Here is a 19,333-nt window from a genome sequence, read left to right on the forward strand (position 1 = left end):
TGCTTAGTTAAAGGGCTCCTTTTTTCCTTCATCCCACCACATCATCAGGAGTTTGGTCCCAAGGCCTTGCTTTGGGCTCTGAACTGTAACATGAAGAATGTGCTGTTCATGTAGTAGTATTAGGTAACTCAGTTCATCTTTGGTTGCCCATTGCTTTCCATAAATGGCAGTGTAAATGTCTCTAGAGAAGCTATGGTTTGCTTGGTTCATGGAGCTAGAGGTCAGAGTTCAATAGTCACCATCTAGCCTACCGGCTGGGGACTCTCTTTTGTAAAGATCCTTTTCACCAAAAGGGGTTCTCTTGAACTGTGTTTTTTTGAGGATGCTATTAATACATTTGAACCCGTTTGAACCATATGGGGTGGAAGCAGTGATGAAAGAACATAATATTAGCCATATTTAAGATATGGCAGACTCCCTTTCTGGGTATGCTTTGATTCAGTGAGGATTCCAAGGCCTGCGTTCAGGCTAATGGGAGAATTCTGTGCTTGATTAATAATGCTTATCTCTGGCCTAGGAAGGGAAGCACCCTGAAAAGTGATGGGTAGAGTGTTTGCCCCTCTGAGGAAGAACTTTTCAGAAAGATGATTCACCACACAACTGCTTATACCCAAAAGGTACTGGCTACAAAATTAGACCACATCTGTAATTACAGCTAACAGAGCATTTCATCCTCAGGCAGCTCCGTGTGGTAGAGTATTTCTCTTGTGTCTCACAGATAGGGAAACTGAGGTACAGAGAGGTCAAGTAGCTTTCCCAAAGTCAGACAGACTGGCAGAGCTTGAATTCACACCCAGGTAGTCTGGCTCCAGAGTCCGTACTCTTCTATCTACACCATTAGGTCTTTAAAGTTCTAGAATGCCAGCTCTGGGAATTGTTTCATTTCACAGTTAAGAGAGATGGAGTCTAGAGAAGGCTCTGAGGTGACTCACTGAAGATCACAGACGATGATGGAGACAGAACTAGTTTCCCCCTGCCCAGGGCTCTTCCCATTCTTGCACATTTTGTACCTTTGTCTCAGTTGCTTGTCAGTTTCATATTAATGAAGAATAACTTTGCTGACATAGGCAGACTGGCAAAATTTGTGCTTAATTCCTTCCTTTTCCTTGGCCTCAGCTCTCTCTTGTCTGGGAATGTACTAACTGGCTCTCTTCCTGTCCCCTCTGTCACTTTATTATTCCCAAGAGAGCCTGGAATCACTGTTACTGTTCTCCAGCCTGTCGTGTTTGGTCATTGTCCGATCTTGTGCTCTTTCCAGTCTCTTCCCGTTAACATTTGGGGAGAGAAGAAGATGCCCGACCAGCTGGGTGAGAGTTGCATTTTGGGGTGGGGGAGGAGCTAGGACTATTGTGGGATTCACGTTATTGTGGTACAGATCAAAGACCTTCACTGGGGTGCTGACTGTTGTGATTTTGATTCTCCTGCCCCACCTGTACCCACCAGAGCTCACCCCCTCCATTTTCAGTGCAGGGCATCTCACTGTCTGCATTTGGGGTTCAGAGCTAAGACACAGTGCTGATAAACTTGCCCCGTGGAAACTTGAGTACACAGGGCATCTGGGACAGAAAAGGACGCTCTTGCCTTGACAGTTTACATGTCATACTTTTTGTAATTTTATTTTGAGGAGCCAAAATTTGGGGGATAAGTTGATTGTCTGTGACATTTGTAACCTTTCTTTAAAGAAAAGTGCCTCTTGTAGGCTTATTCAAGTCGAGAGACTGATGTTTTTCTTCTGTTTTTTCTCTATTCTTTCTTCCTTTTCTCCTTTATTCCCTCCCTTCCTTCTCTCCTTCCTTGTATAGTGGGTTCTTGTATGTAAAAATATAGCTCCTGTTCTAGTCTCTTCCATCCACCCAACCCAGGAATGAAGTTGAATGTTAACGCATTATGGTCACCATTCTCCTGTGGCTTACTCTTTCTCCACATTTACTGTAATTAAAAATGCCCTTCTCAATTTCAACTTAAAATACCTGAAAAGACTCCTTGTTCTGTTAAGAGAAAGCAAATTTCCCCAGGTAAGTTCCCATATGTTTTCTGTAAAAACTGGCACACGCTTTCTTTGTATTTTACCCTTGTCAAATGAGATCCTTATAAGAGTAATCAGTGAGTCTAAGCCTCTCATCTCTTTTTGCCTATGTTTTCTTGGGTAATTTTAACTCTTTTTGTGCCGTCCAGGAAAGTTTGCTTCTTCTTGTCTGGGATTCCTGAGATTGCCCTCAGGTGGCCCTTGAGCTCTGCAGTTCTTCTGAATGTGGGGCTTGTGCACAGAGGAGACTTTTCCTCCAAAGCCCTGGGAAGGGCCCCAGCAAATGTGTTCTCAAGGTCATTTCTTTTTGTAAAGGGTGCATGTGTTTTTGCATGCTCTCTCTTAAAGAGGGTCCCCCAAAGTGTGTAAGCTTTAGACCTTACCTCACCTGCATCTCCTTGAGTTGTTCCTTTCAAGAAATACATAGCAAGAGCTTCTATCACCTGAATTAGTCACCTGATCCAGTTACTTTCTCTGGCCTTCCAGCTGCAGTGTAACTTCTTTCAGTTTTTCTAATTCTGGCCTCTGAAAACGCAGAGCAGCTGCTCATCCATCGTGTCAATCAGGAGGTGAAGGCCTCAACAAGAAACGTTGCTGGAGAGATATCTTAGGGCTTGGGTAGTCTAGTCCTACGTTGCAGCTGGCACAGGTTAACCTTAACTAGAGGAGAGTTGGGTTTGGCAAAGGTGAGTTTAAGGTTCTAGTTCTTCATCTCTAATGTGCAAGCACATTCCCTTTTCAAAAAATACACCAGAAAGCTGTCTCTGTGAAATGCTTTGTAGCACAAGCACACACACACACAAACCTTACTCCACCTCTAGGAGTGACCGTCATTCTTCTGGTCTCACAGGCCTGAACACCCGAGTGATCTTTTTCATCCTGTTTTCTTCCCACTCCCATCATTTGCCACAACCTGGAAGTTGACTGTTTTAGTGTGCATTGTCTCTTGGAACTATCCCCTCCCTCCTTTAAAAAAAAAAAAAAAAGTCTCATGACTACTGTTGAGTTGGATGGGAGAGATGGTTTATAAAGTGAACAATCACTCTTTGGCTCCTTTTCAGTCTCACTGCCATACCACAAGCTGGCTGCAGTAACTGGTCAGTTCACCTTCAAGCTCCCTCCAGGACACTCTACTCCTTGGGATTGGAGGCTTTTAAAAACATCTCGTTGTCACTACTCAGCCCCCAAACTTCATTCATTGCAGGCTCTCTGATCAGAATAAGCCCTTACTTCTCTATTCAGGGACAAGCCCTTACTTCCATATTCAGGGTCCTCCTTCAGAGGAGACCAGCATATCTTTCCACCTCAGTCTCTCCTTGACACTTTTTATATTGTGTTTTAGCCATATCAGTTCCTGGGTATGCCTCCTTTTCTGCAGTCTTTTTCTTAAGGCACTTAATGCTTTGTGCCTTGTAGGACAGTTATTTGTATGGTTGTATGATACTCCAGACTAGATTTAAAAATTTTTGAAAGTGCTTTGTCTTATTTTTAGTAGTGGTAGGTGTTAAGTACTTAGTGAAGAAAGTAGCCCTAGACGATTACAGAGAACTGCACAAGCACCCTGCCAGGCACGCTAAACCCTAATTACCTGTCTTCCCTACCACACCCGGAGCTGGACTGAAAAGATAATCACATTTGTTTCTTATTCCTGTGATGCTCTCCTCCATTCTTTGCATAGGATTTTTTTTTCTTGTTTTAACCAAAAATTTTGATTTTTTTGTCAAACTCACTAGAAAAAGGAAATCGGATGCTCTTCCACTGTTAGTTGAGGTGTACTAATCCCTTTGTGTTTGAAATTTTTAATTATTAAAAAAATCTTCCAGTGCTTTAATATATCTGTCAAGAAACCTTTAAAAATTTTAAATGAATTTTAAAATTTATATATGGAAAATTTACTTTTGAAAATTTACTCATGGCTAATTGGGCAGTTGCATAACTAAGATTAGTAGTGATTGCTCTAGTTTTAAAAACAGCAGTGATATTTCATTTGAATTACTTTTAAAAGACATTTCTAGATAACATGGAAGGAAGGTGAATATAGTAGTGGTTTAAATAAGTAGGGGTTTAATTTGTGAATTAATTTTTAATTTGAATTTGTTGTATAGCTATTACAATCAAGTGCTAAGTAGATAATGTAAAGCAGTGCATAGTGTTTGAAGCTTTGATCAACCTTACCAAGTAGATCTTAAATCTAAATCAGTATTAAAAGTGTCCTAAATGGTATAATTGTTTCATTAGACAACCTGAGTTTTGAGTAAATTTGTAGACTCTTGAACCTTGTAATATACCAAGAGTAAGCTTAGATATAACAAGCATAAATCATTGTGATTTGCATAATTTATCTCTTCTGTGTAAATATTGTACTCAGATAGTAAAACTGCTGTCCTAGAAATCAGATTTTGATTGTCTGAGTATTTGTGGGGTTAGAGGAGGTTTTCGGGTTATGTTTGTGTTTAGATTTACTTTCAATGATAAGTTAAGATTTATGGTGAGCAATGTGCAGAATGTTTTATTTACTTTTTCCAAGCTTATGAATAAAAGCAACTTCTGAATCTGATCTTTAGGAACCAAGTTCAGGAAATATGGTATAATTCTATTTTGTTTTTTTAAAAAATAAATTTATTTATTTTGTTTTTGGCTGCATTGGGTCTTTGTTGCTGTGCACGGGCTTTTCTCTGGTTGCGGTGAGTGGGGGCGACTCTTAATTGTGGTACATGGGCTTCTCATTGCGGTGGCTTCTCTTGTTGTGGAGCATGGGCTCTAGGTGCGTTGGCTTCAGTGGTTGTGGCACGCGGGCTCAGTAGTTGTGGCTCATGGGCTCTAGAGCACAGGCTCAGTAGTTGTGGCGCACCGGCTTAGTTGCTTCGTAGCATGTGGGCTCTTCCTGGACCAGGGATTGAACCTGTGTCCCATGCATTGGCAGGCGGATTCGTAACCACTGTGCCACCAGGGAAGCCCTGTTTTGTTTCTTTTAATTGTGCCTTATCTCTGTTTATTTGCAAGTTGGGTATTTAAGATATTAACATATTTAATACCCTGTGATTGGATATATTTAACTTTCGACTTGACTCATGCTTTTCAGATTTTTGGACTCTGAAAGCAGGAGCCACATAAGATCTGTCTTTTGCTTAAAGTACTAACTGACTACACTCTGATGTTTCCATTACATGAAACACACACCCCTGGTTTACTGCAGAGAAAAGGCTTCTAAGAATTAGGCGTGCTTCACTTCTCTGACAGACTGTTTACTTCTTTATTCATCCATTAATACATAAATTCATTTTTTTCCAAAATATTTATCAAATTTATATGATGTGCTATGAACTATAGCAGGTGTAATGCTGAACAAAACAGAAACATTTCTTTTCTTGCGCTCAAAGTACCTTAGAGTGTAGTAGGGGAGAAAAATATGAAACCAGGCAACCATGGTACCATGTGATAAATGCCCTCGAGCCCTAAGCCCAGGGTTCCATCAGCACACACAGGAGGAGTGAGTGCCAGAGACGCCCTGGAGGAAGTGGCATCTCTGCCTCTTTACTCTTCTAAGTTAGCCAGATGAAGTGGTCTAGGAAGAGTGACTAAAAACAGGGAACAGCTCTGATAAAAGCCCAGAGTAAAGAGAGAACTCGGCACGGTAGAGGGACTAGTATGTTAAAACTTTAGACAACCAAAACTCAGATCACCAGAACTCTCTCATTTTGGATCAGAACATTTTTCTTTTGCAGTTTACTTTGATGAGGAGATGAGAAATGATTACAAACTTACTGTATGAGTCCCCATCCCTTATAACAGAAATAATTATTTTAGAAAATTTGAATTATATGTAACTACCAAAAATGAAAAATCATTCATAAACATTACCTAGAGATAACCTTACTTGTCATTTTGTAACTCTCATTTCAGATTTTTTCGTATGCATCTTTAATTTTATAAAATTGAAATGATACTGAATATGCTATTTTGCAACTGATATTTTGCAAAAGTCACATTAGTGGTCCTTCATACCTTTGGGTTACTTGTAAAACATGCATTTTTAATGGCCGTATAGTATTCTGACACGAACCGTTATTTATTTATAGAACCCCTATTATTGGAAATGTAGGTTTCTAACTTTTGGCAATTTTAAATGTTGTTGTGATAGAATGTATTCGTATTTAAACTTTTGATTAAGTCTATGATTATTCCCCTAGGGTAATAAAAAGGTATTTCCTTTCTTCCATGCCCCTGCTTTTTTTGTAGATATGAACTGTTCGTTTATCACCAACATCCCTGAAAAGCATTACAGCTCTGAGGACATGAGGGCTTAAATCTTTAGATCTTTGGCATTTAGACCAGTGGTTTCCAAGACACCTGCTTGAAGAGCACATTTGGCAATGATTCCCATTATATCCATACAAGTAAAAGCATAAGTTACAATAGATGTTATTGTGGCTGGACATGCAAAGTAAGACTAGTGTTAAATGTTGATAAAAATGTGAAACTATTCTATCCAATTTTTTTAGAGTACTCACATGTCTAGAAATGTTTTATCCAGAGAATTTTTTTTTTTTTTAACAGAGGAATTAAATCTCTTTTAGGGAGTGTTCTTTAACTGCATGATTAAATAAACTTCTGGTCTGTGATTCAGAATATATCTTATTGGATAAATACCTCTGGAATTAAGAACCAAAGGAAAAACGGAATTGTTTCTAAAGTCAGCATTTTTTCTTAAAGATGTCAAGAGGGAGATTTTGCATAGAACCAAGTAGGAGATGCTAAGAATAGGAAGCACTGGGGGTTTTATATTTTGTAGATTTTTGTACTGTTTTAGTGCTGAAGTCCTATTGTCTTCATTTGCTCATCCTGTGTCTACCTTAGACTTGAGCATCGTACTCTATAAATACCCCCTCAAAAAAAAAAAGACTTAAAAAATAATGGATTTATTGAGATATAATTCACATACTGTACAGTTTACCTACTTAGGATGTTTTTACTGTTTCAGCGGTTTTTAGCGTATTTGGAGTTGTGTAACCATCACCACAATCAAATTTAGAACATTTTTATCACCTTGAAAAGAAATTTCTACCCTTTAACTATCACGCCCCCCCCCCCCAACACACACACAGACACTGCCAATCCCCTGCAACTGTGGAGAACGGATGTACTTTCTGTCTCTATGAATTTGCCTATTCTAGACATTTCATACAAATGGAATCTTAATATATGTGGTATTTTGTGCCATCTTTCACTTATATTTTATTTGTTTATTTTTAAATCTTTTTAAAAATTTATTTATTTTTATTTTATTTATTTTTGGCTGTGTTGGGTCTTTGTTGCTGCACGCGGGCTTTCTCTATAGTTGCAGCGAGCGGGGGCTACTCTTCATTGCGGTGCGTGGGCTTCTCATTGTGGTGGCTTCTCTTGTTGCGGAGCACGGGCTCTAGGCATGCGGGCTTCAGTAGTTGTGGCATGCAAGCTCAGTAGTTGTGGCTCACGGGCTCTAGAGCGCAGGCTCATTAATTGTGGCGCACGGGCTTAGTTGCTCCGCGGCATGTGGGATCTTCCCGGACCAGGGCTCGAACCCGTGTCCCCTGCATTGGCAGGCGGATTCTTAACCACTGCACTACCAGGGAAGTCCTTTCACTTATATTTTAAAGATTCACCCATCTTTTGCCAAACAGTACTCGATTATATGTAGTATATGTCACATTTTTTGTTTATCCATCTATCAGTTGATGGAACAAATACTTTATAATGTCTAAATGCATTTGGGTAGCTTTGTATTACAAAGGCAAAAACTAAGAAGTGAAGTTGCAAGATTCCAAATTGGAGATGCCTTCAAAGTTTGTTAGTGGTGAAGGAATATGTAAATAAGTTTAGAATTAAGTTCACATGGTTGTTTGGTCTAAGGAAGAATATCCTATCCATCAGTACATCGTGTCAGTTCTACCTGCATCTGGATACTTCTTAAACCTGCTCTTGTCTCCATATGTCTGGTAAATTATCTAAGCAACATCTTTTGTTTGGCCATTGCATTACCACTACCATCCCCTAAAGCAGGCAAAAAAGGGGCATTTCTAAAAATGTCATTTTCTCTCAGGAGTCCGAAGTCCTTAACATGGGCTGCCTGGCCGCCTCACATCAGGCCCCTGCTGCCTTCCCCCACCCCTCCTATTCTATGGTACTGATTTTGTGTTTAACAAAGGATAATGGAGTCCTTTCTGAAGTTCTTACCTGGGTACCCTCAACTTCAGCTTTCATCACTTCAAGAACTGGGTGTTAAGGACCCCTTTTGGAGCCTGGTGAAGTAGAAAGATCTCATGAGCTCTGGGGTCCACTGTGTATCAGAAACGTGCTTGTTTCCTTTCAACCTCTTTTGCAAAATAGAGATGATACCTTGCAAGTTGCTGTGAAGGTTAAGGAGATATTATGTGAATGTATCTGGCACATAATATGTGCTCAGTAAACTATGTCCTTTTCATTTGGATTATTACTCGAATGTAGTGGTTTAGGTGAATTTGATATCCTCCCCTTCTCTTTTTTTTGCTGAAAAGAGGGATCGATACATTATGATGATTACCTGTAGTTTAGGGGTTTTTTTTCTTCTAAAGTCCGTAGCTTTGTTTCTGAATTCTGGTTTTGTGAAGACTCTGGAATTTTATTAGTGCTTTAAAACCTCTGCCAACCAGCAGTACTTCCTTGGGTCCCTGCCTATAAAAAGACAATCTATCATTTATTTCCTTTTTTTCCTAAAACATTTACGTGTCTGTATCTTTATGATTTCCTCATTACGTGAATAATTATTGTTCATTTAAAAACCAAGAAAATTCAGGAAATAGAGAAATAGGGAGAAGAAGATAAAATTAAGTTGCAATCCAATTACCTGCTGTGGTCATTGTGGTTTATGGTTTTCTAGACTTTATTCTTTGCATATACACATATATGTGCCCATAGTTTTTGAAAAAGAAGTTGGATGTTTAATTGCTTTCTCTACTTGCCAATGTAGGTATTTTTCATTGTTAATATCACGGTTGTTATACAATTTTCTATGGCCTCATAGAAGGCCATTGTATGGGAGGACCGTGATGAGTGTCACCAGTCGTCTTTGAATGGATGTTTAGGTTTTATCTAACTTCTGGTCGTTATAAACAGTGCTGGCTTTGATTTTGAAGTCATGATGATTCTGATACGCTTTTTACCTCCTGAGTTAACAGTTCTCTTGAAGTAATTTCCCTGAGGTTTAATGCCAGATCCAGTTCAAACTTGCCCCTCTTAACTTTTCACAGATCGTTTGTAATGTTCTCACCCGTAGGACGTACTCTTTCTCTGTTCATGTCCGTACTTTGCTCTTAATTTGGTGCTAGTTTTCTAATTTCTTCCTATCCCCACCTCCATTTACCTTGACAAAATGGTATATTTTCACTTTGGTGCATACTACTGTCCTATCTGAGCTATAACTTTTGAATAATTATCACTTCATATTGGTTAACATCTCTTTCCCTTTTGCCATGGATCCTTATGACTAAATTTATGAATTTGTTGCCATTATATTTTCCATCACCTCATCTAAAATTGGGGTTTATTTAAATATCTGATTTTATTAATCTAAAAGAGAGTGCTTACTTTCTTCCAAATAGAAGAACCAGTGGAGTGGTTTTTATTGTATAGTTCAATCAAAAGACACATATTTATGCTTTCTTTTGCCTTAAATTGGGATATTCCTAAACTGGGATTTTTCATCCTGGATTGTTTTCCTCCTTTTAGGTCTGTTTTTTTTTTTGGCCTACAGACAGTTAATTATGTCCTTAAGGAGCATTAGCCATTTTAAGTAGTTTTAATAGGAAGCTATGTAAATCATATTGTATATTCAAGAGCCGGGGTTATTAAACTTGAGCATGCATCTGAGTCACGCGACGATCTCATTTAATCACAGACTGCTGGGCCTTACCCCTAGTTTTTCTGATTCTGTAGGTCATGGATACGGCCTGAGAATCTGCATTTCTAACAAGCCTCCAGGTGACGCTGATGTTGCTGGTGCTGAGACCATACTTTGAGATTGGAACACAGGAATCATTTTTGGATTCTCCATACTCTTTGTAATTATCTATAGTCTTTTTCTCTTTACACCAGTACACATGGCAGATATAACTGAGCATATTTTAGTAGAGCTGTCACTTGTTTAAAAAGCAAACAAAACCCTTTATTGGCAAAATACGGAAAGGTTACTGGATACAGAGCTCCAGCCTGGTGTGAGCAAGAACAGTAGGCAAGGCACCTGGAGTCCTATACGAGGGTCTTGGATTGTTTGGGCCAAGACAAGTTTCCTTAAATCTCTTACAGTCTTAGTTTGCTTGCAGGAAAAAAAGTGATTGCTGCTAGACTTCTCCTTTCCCTTCACCTCCTAAATCTGCAGACAAATCCTCAAAGTGTTTTTTAAACAGGTTCACGATGTCAGATATCTCAATTAAGAAAGGCTTATCTGTTTTCAATAAATGTTCAAAGTAGCTTTAATAGAGGCATTATTTTAAGGTTTTATCACCGTGGGGGTTTTAGAAGTTGGATGAGGAAATATCTTGAAATCACAGATATTCCAAATGGCTTTGAAAATCAGAGCTACAGGACAGGTGATGGTCTGTATGTCAAGTCTTCGAGACGGTCTGTATTCTCAACCTTCGAGAATATAAGGTTGAGCCCAGAAGGAAGGAGGAGGTGAGAGAGAAATCTTAAAATAATGGGAATTGAAACTGTAATTGGGTGCGTTTGATTCATTGGATCCAGGGTTAGTTCGGTGTGTAATTCTCTGTTTCCTTTTCAGATGTAACTAGTAGTGGTTACACTTATTAGCGAATGGCAATTTAGACTTCTGCGTTTGAAGTTCTTTCTACCTGGTAGCTGAGATGGGGGAGATGTATAAGGCCTTTTCTGGCAGGCATATTTTTTGTATTTGAATAGGAAGGATACACTATTAGAAAAAGCACAAGAGGAAAGGACTTTTGTAGAGGATTACTTGGCATGTAGGTGAGTGAAAGGTGAGGCTACAGCAACGCCCGGTAGCTGATAAGAACAGAGTACAGACTAAGATGAACAGGAAGTTTCTGCTGAGCACCTCAGCCTCTCATGTTTAGACTTGGTTAAAAGGCAGCTGATTCAGCCGGAGATGCTTCAGTTATATTGTAGAGACAAGTCTCTTGTCCTCTGAGTCTGTCACCGTGAGTTGGAATTTAAAATGTTTTTAGAAAGCCTTTTTTGACTCTTCTTTTATTACTGTGTTCTCTCTCACCATTTTCTTTTTTTTTTTTGGATGGTATGACATGTGTGGTCTTCTTTTCTTGTCAGCAGTTGGGAGAAAAATCTCAACAGAGTGAGAAACGTTATGACACAGAAAATGTTTCCCTGAAGTGTTCCCATGTGAGCAATGGGCATGGGCATGTACTAAAAGAGAGGGGGTAAAAAGGCTTTTTGTTGAGAGTGACAGGTTGACAGGACGACCAAAATTTAACTTAAATCCTTTCGTTGATATTGGAATGTCATAAACCTTCATGTGACACTGCCACATTCAACTGTGTGATCTGGAGCGCTGGAGCTTGTACCACTGTGTGTGTGTGTACAGTGTAAACATTTTATGAACTGCAGTGTCTGATCCATCCGTCTGTCTGGGCAAGAATCTCCCTTGATAGTAAAAAGAACAGCAATCAGGACAGAATTGGTCAATGCGGCATGTCTAATGGTGGGAAGATATTTGAAGGACTCGCTATAGACACAATAGTCTCTCTAAATAGCCTCTTTGCACCCGGAGTCTTATTGCAAACAGGTTCATTAAGGAGAGACATTCTGACACACAGCATCACAGTAATGAAAGTAGCTCTGTTTTTCTAATATTGTATCTTGCCACTTCAGTTATGCTGCTAGTACAAGATTTCCCTTGTGTTGTTGTATATTTCTCCAGAAAAAGAATCAGTCTTCATAGAATATACAATTATTTTGTACAGGAATGTATAACTCATACCTAAGATCCAGTCCTCCCTGTTTATGTGCACTAGTACAAAAATAATTGGCAAACACATCTTCCAGACCAAAAGATTCCAACACCTTCAATTTGTTGGGCTAGAAGATGTTGAACCAGAGTTATAATAAACTTTAAAAAAATGTGTAATGTTCAAAATGGATTTGTGATCAATCATAAAAGAAAAAAAATATTAGCACAGTTTCCCATGAGGTGTAATTTTTTTCCTAGGGTTTCAGCCAACTCCAGTATAGCATCTGTTCAAAGAGGGGGAAAATGCAAAAGGTTTTCATCCACCAAGCTTTACATATAACTACAAATGATGACTTAAGCTATTGGATTTTCTGCCTGTTAATGTACAGCATGAACATTATGAACATGGAAAAAAAGGTTATATTGGTTTAAAAGTGGATATGGAAAATTTAATGTGCTCAAGTGGGAACAATGGCATATTAAAAAAAAACACTCATGACACAGATCTAATAATTCACTTGCCCCTGTAGGAGAAAGGGTATCAGCTCTGATACTGGCTCATAGTTTATTTTTATATACACCCCTGGTCCCTGCAGTATACCCCGCGTGTGGGTTCCAGAGAAAAGAAAGAAAATAACCTGTAGGGAAATCAGCCTGGAAACCTTTCATTAAATACATTGTACTCTGTATTGTGTCGTTCACAGACTCTTCAAGAAATAAAGAAGGGAAAAACCTGTTATCAGTCTGCATGTGTGAAATATTATATTTGAATACTATCATTTGTTTTAAGATTAAGGCTGAGGCTGCAGACATATTAGTTATTATTCACTTACATCTGGTAGATAGTGCAACGGGGATTTAAAAATTCTTTTTCCATTTCTAGTCCCCACTGTTCTCTCTGCCTTCCTCCCCGCCCCGCCAAACAATGGCAAAGATACTACTTTAACTTAAAACTATGCTGGCTAAAATATTTTCATGTTGGAAATGTTGCCTCTTTATAGAGGATTGGGGTGGTGAGGGTAATAAAATCAGTGTTAAAATTCTTGGTGAAGTTTATCTGTCATTTAACAAAAGATGCATTTCCGGGGAAAATTGAAGAAAGTGTTAAATATATCCTTTCATGAGAAAAATATACACGGTAGGGGTGTAACTGTGAAGAGTGACACCTTTATCAAGTTGAGTGTCCTTTGGAGTGAACCTTTGTCTTGTCATTATAGTTCATGTATTGCTGTTGGTGGGCCTTTAAAATCTTATCTTTTTTTGCTGACTATTCATGCAGGATACGCTAGGCAGGCCAACTGTGACACATATTATGCCCATACTTGTAGCTGTCTCTGGACGAAAATGAACACACATTTTAAACCTAAACCTTGGGTGCCATATAAGTGAACTTCTGGAATAGCAATTATTAGGACTTTGGTTTTGATCTCAGATACCCGGAAACGTCTTGTCTTCCACAGTCTGTTGAAAGATTTCTTATTTCGGAAGTAGCTTGTGTTGAAAAATCTTGTTTTAAGTGTAGAGGGTCATCAGCACCAGGATTTTCTCAGCATCACAACAAGCTTCAATGTCCACGAAGCTCCAGCCACATGACTGTAATAAGAAGTCACGGTGATCGAATGCTTATCGTGTGCCAGGCATTGTGTTAGATGCTTTATATGAAGCATCATCTAGTCTTCACGTTAAGCTGGTGAAGTGGAGACTGCTTTTCTCCTTTTTACAGATGAAGAAACTGTGTCACTAATAAGGGACAGTGCTGGGTTTTTCAGATCCAAGCCTGATCTTGTTACCAAGGTCATACCCTTTACTATTATTTGAAATCACATCATGAGCTGTGTGGCCTCCCTGAGCTTCACTCCCCTTTCCCTTGGCTCTCATACCTGTATAGTGACTGTTTCCTAGTCCTTTGGGTTTATTATCTGACCCTACCACCTACTAGCCAGGTGACTCTGTTGGCCCTTTCCCTATCAGTAAAATGGGGAAGAGTGATCCCCCTTATTTAACTCGGTATCGTGACTAGTAAATGAGATAATGTCTCTGAAGCACATGCACATGGTGTTTATTGGCCATCTTTTTTTTTTTTTAATTGTTTTTAATTAACTTATTTATTTTTGGCTGTGTTGGGTCTTCGTTTCTGTGCGAGGGCTTTCTTTAGTTGTGGCAAGCGGGGGCCACTCTTCATCGCGATGCGCGGGCCTCTCACTATCGCGGCCTCTCTTGTTGCGGAGCACAAGCTCCAGACGCGCAGGCTCAGTAGTTGTGGCTCACGGGCCCAGCTGCTCCGCGGCACGTGGGATCTTCCCAGACCAGGGCTCGAACCCGCGTCCCCTGCATTAGCAGGCAGATTCTCAACCACTGCGCCACCAGGGAAGCCCCTGGCCATCTTCTTTATGCCAGGTGCTGTGCTAGAACCTAGAGTACAGCAGTGACAGGGACAGACATGGTCCCCCTGAAGCTCGCAGACCTGTGGGCATGTCAGGACACTGAAAGGAAGAGTTACAGAATTACTTAGTTATGGGCTGCCTGTCTAAACCATACATAGATGTTAAGCTGACTTAAGTTCAAGCTACCGATCTGAACAGGTACTAGACTTTTCCAGGGCCCTGTGGGTCATGCTCGAAGAAAGCCCCTTGCTTTCGTTGGTATCACCTGGGTGCAAAGCTTTTTACCTAAATCCTCTTCCATTGCTCCCCACTGCAGGTCTCTGGCAGTCAGAAACCTGAGAGTTTGCCCCCGTCTCCTCCTCAGCCACCCCCCGCCCCCACTTCTCTCCTAACTTTCTCGCTGTCTGCCCGTGCCCCCATTTCTTAGTGTTCTGCTTTCTGCCATTCTCTGAGTTCTCAACCCAGTTTAAATTTAACCCTCCTTCAGATCCTAGCTCAATCTTCACTACTTCAAGGCACACCCCTCTTTTGATAAATGTTCTTTTAGAACATGAATCCTGATTTTACATTTCTCTTTGCTGTGTGGACAATCTGTCTGTTTCTCCAACTGGACTGAAAGTTCCTGAGGGTAGGGACTTTCTTTGTCTCTCTGGTACCTATTACAGGCACAAGTCTGTTTTCAAACAGTGAATTCAGATGGCTTTTCCCCCCTCATCTTCTTCTACAACAGTTCTTTCGGCTCTAACATTTGATTTATTCTACCTACATGTCCAGTACACCTATTGAACCAAACACTAAACATATCTTCCCAACTCTGCATTTCCTCCTTTTCTCTAATTCTTTAAAAAAAAATATTGAAGTATAGTTGATTTACAATGTGCTAATTTCTGCTGTACAGCAAAGTGATTCAGTTATACATGTATGTACATTCTTTTTCATATTCTTTTCCATTATGGTTTATCACAGGATACTGAATGTAGTTCCTTGTGCTATACAGTAGGACCTTGTTGTTTATTCATTCTCTGTATGATAGTTCGCATCTGCTAATCCCAAACTCCCAATGCATCCCTCTCTAATTCTTAATCAATGTCTCCATTCATTGTCTTCGTCAAACCCAGTGAGCCTCAATTCTTCCCAGATTTTCCCGAACTCCCCTATCAGGTGCCATCTTCTGTGTAGGACAGTCTCTTCAGGAGAAGATTCCCTGGGATCTCCCATCACTTCCACACCTTTCCTGTCGCTTCTGGGTGTGGGGTCTTACTAACTTCCTTGCCAAAATCACATAACTGATCTTTTCGCCTCTTGCCCTGAATGAGTAGTCCTTCTGAAACATAGATCTGATTGTGTAAGGTCTTAAAAGCCTTTGCCACTGAAATGATACTGTGTCTGGGATTTACTTTAAAAGTGTCCGATGGACAAGGGAGGTTAAGGGGATTAGGGAAGAGTATAGGTGAAACAAGACTGACCATGTGCTGATAATTGTTGAAGCTGGTGGTGTGGTTCACAGGGGGCTTATGATACTATTTACATTTGTATATGTTTGAAAACATCAGTAATAAGATTAAAAAATAGAACGCAGCAAACTTTGTGCACCCTATGGATAAAATATGACCACCTTGGCAGAGCACAGGATGCTGTCATAGTCCCACCCGCATGTCTCCTTTGGCCTCTCATCTCCCTCAACTCTGACGGCTGACTCTGCTCTGCAGCTGTCCCTGCCCTCAGCATTGATCTCCTGAAGGGCTCAGCTCTACAGATAACTTCTCCCTGGCCCACTTCACTAGCCTGATTGGGGTCTTCTTTCATTTTGGCTCCCCTATCCCTTTGATGGACCGTCCTTAGAACCCATCATGTTCTTTCTTTGTGCATCGTCTAGCCTCCTCCTCACTGAGGACTGCCCAAGCCAAGAAGATCCGCACTCCCCCACCTCCGATTATCAGTTCAGTTAACACTCATTACATGCCTGTTGAGTGTCAGGCAGCTAATGGATGCTTGAGATTAAATCAAACAGTTACTTCTGGCTTGTAATATGGAGAGAATTCACCACCCAGTGTTTCGGGCTAAGCTTGGCAGTGGATTCCATCCCTCCCCTTCACCCCCAAGACCATCCCAGACTCCTCAGGGAATGAGGTATATTATGAAGAGATGCGCAGGTAAATTGTGCTATACAAATGCACGATAGCCAAGTATTATTAGCACCTAGAGAGAAAACCCTTTGCCTAGCGTCTGTCTCTTTTTAAAGGTGACTTTTAAAATGGTCAGGCTCTACATTTACACGTGGGAGGTCTCCCTCCTCTTCTGGTCTGCTCCAAAAACTGGGTGGGGGAGCTCTTTCTGACCCCCATGGTTCGTAGGAGGACAGCCTCCAGCCAGCCTTCTGCCAGAGTCTATCCTAAGTTCCCCTCACTAGGCTCTAAGGTGAGCAGGAGAGTAACCCTTTCCCCAACCTTTATAATGTATCTCACTTTTTTCTGGCCACTTGATTATCCCAAACGCCAACAGGACTCTCGAGGCCAGAGGTAAAAGTAGAAAAGGTATATAAGATTTGAGAAATGAACTGGTTTTCGTGCCTTGGAGAAATAAAAGACCAAGGTATGAGTTAATCCCTGTTTTCAAACACATGAAATAATTTTACATGGAAGGTGGTACCAGCTGTTAGCCATATGAGTGTGAAAACAAACAAAAGGACTTAGGTTGCAGCTGGAGGGATTTTAGGTAGATAGAAATTTTTCATTAAGTGGTTCTGGGTGGGAACTGGGTTTCCATACCAGTAGATTGTTGATTTAGGTCCAGATTGGAGGGCAGTAGGGTGGATTTGAGGAATTTCAGCATCCTGAAAATCAGGCTTCATGACTACAAAATCAGCAGCTGTGATGCCTTTCGTGCCCAGAGCTGCAGAAGGAGGGTTCCCCTTATTCCTCCCACCTTCCCCCAAGTTGAAAGAAATTAACCTCAATTAAAGAAAATAGTGATGGATGGCTGCAGAGATAAATATGATACATCACACAGGAAAAACTACATTAAAAGAACATTAAAGTTGGGACAGAAAGCACTAAAAGTGAAAAAATTCACAGTTAACGTTGAAAAGTGGTATCACTTACATCTCTGCTAATATGTCGATCTAACAGGACACATTAAGAAATTATGAGTGTACTCTGTTGTGCTAAGAAGTAAGTTTTTTGACTTGACACACTCAATCCACGGTTTCATTGCCCAGCTTTAATTAAGGCATCGTCTGTGAATGATTATAGCCCATGGGAGAAAACCTGTTACTTTTACCAGAAGAGTATTGGTGTTTGTTTAAATATTAAGTTTTGGAGGGGGCCAGGTGGTGATTCTGTGACTCTGTGCATTTCAATACCTGAGCATATTTCAGCTTTTCTGAAGTCAGTAATTTCTTTTGAAAGGCACTAGTTTTTTTTGACTAAAATGTTAGTAATAACTTAATAATAGCTTAATGTTGAGTAATACCTTTTTTTGTATATTTTGAAAGCAAAATTTAGCTTTTATCCCTTCTTCCAGGGGTGGGTTTTTGCTGCTGGAGAATAGATCTAAAATTTCATATGTGTATGTTAAGCAAATTAGTGCATTGTAGGGGCCACTTTCAGAATCAAATCCAATCACATTTTTAATTTATAAAATCACATTATGATACTAGAAAGCCTCCTTGAAGTTGATTGATTTGTTTACTGTGTGTTTTTGTGTGTATATACATGTGTGTTCCTCATATCGGGGACAAAAATCCCCCAAATGGGTCTGGAATAGTATGGTTTCAACGTATACTATAACTAGAGTAAATATTTGTGTATGGTAGAGCTTGAATAATACAAAAATTAATCCTTAGCTTTTTTATCCCTTCTCTGACTCCAAAGAGTTGCTACCTTTCCCTAAACAAGAGCCAAAATAAAAAGTACTACCTTCCAAAAATCAGAGTATGTGACACGTGAGCTTCCAAAGAGGATCTCTCCCCCTCCCTCCACCACCTTCCCCCTTCCTCATCTCCTTCTCCCTCTTTTCATTTTGGGGAGAATTTTGAGTTTCTTCATTGACCATAAGCTTATTTGTGGAAGGGGGACAGTGAAAATTAACCTATTTCTGAAACCACTGAGCCATGAAGAACAAATTGAATTTAGCAAATTTAGATGCCAAATCTTACAATTCTGTTTTTAAAGCAGAAAGAGAATTTGCTTTTTATTAAGAAAAAGAATTGTATGTATATACAGGTAAATAAAATCACACCAACTTGTATACTTCTACATTGATAACATAGATGGGTTGAAAATGTTGTATTAGTCATTTTAAGGAAGGAAATACGAGCAACAATTATCATAGGATTTTTCTATTTTTGTTATATTAAAGGTGAGTCTTATAAAAGGGCCAATGAAATTGCCCTAAGTGCAATGGTTATTAGCCAACAGAACTTATTGCATACTGACCTAGGTGATATTAATTTGGGTACATGACAGGAATATACTCATGGCCTAATCACAGATTTTAGGTTGAGCTTCTTCCCAGATGAATGAGTTTGTGCTTCCAATTAATTAAAAAAAAAGTTCAGGAGGCCAAAAATTCAGAGAGAGAGGGAGAGAGAGAGGGAGATGAAATTGAGGTCACTTTTTTTCTGGTTGTTACTTTGGGACACCATGCGTAGTCTTTGTTTCTTAGTATAGAAAATAACATCTGTAAGCCCATTTGGAGTTTTAAATATAATATAAGTGTAGTGCATCATCGTAAGTATGCAAACATGTTTTAAAACAGGGTATTGTATGGAAGCAATTACTGGCAGTGAGTGAACTACACACCCCAAAGAATGGGTTGGGGCCAAAAAAGGGAAGATTTCTAAACAGAATTACTTTCGTGTGGGTGGGAAAGAGAGCAAGGTTAACTTTTATTAGGAACCAATCCCAGCTCTTATTTTAATTCTGATCACACACTTGGTAACCCAAATAAATAAGTAATAAAGAGATT

At 39.8% G+C, this 19,333-nt stretch overlaps 1 protein-coding gene across 17 annotated transcripts in view; it reads left to right on the plus strand.

Moving 5' to 3' along the window:
* BNC2 (basonuclin zinc finger protein 2) overlaps positions 1–19,333 on the plus strand; it is a 429,325-nt gene that overhangs the window by 85,722 nt on the left and 324,270 nt on the right. For 2 of the 17 annotated variants that reach the window (XM_082401639.1, XM_082401625.1), the window contains exon 2: positions 9,977–10,101. The exons of the other annotated variants lie outside the window; for them this stretch is intronic. The gene's annotated coding sequence lies outside the window, so the exon portion shown is untranslated. The remainder of the gene's footprint in view (positions 1–9,976; positions 10,102–19,333) is intronic. 17 annotated transcript variants of the gene reach the window in all.

The sequence above is a fragment of the Balaenoptera borealis genome (assembly GCF_965194805.1).
Source record: "Balaenoptera borealis genome assembly, chromosome: 8".
Classification (NCBI taxonomy): Eukaryota; Metazoa; Chordata; class Mammalia; order Artiodactyla; family Balaenopteridae; genus Balaenoptera; species Balaenoptera borealis.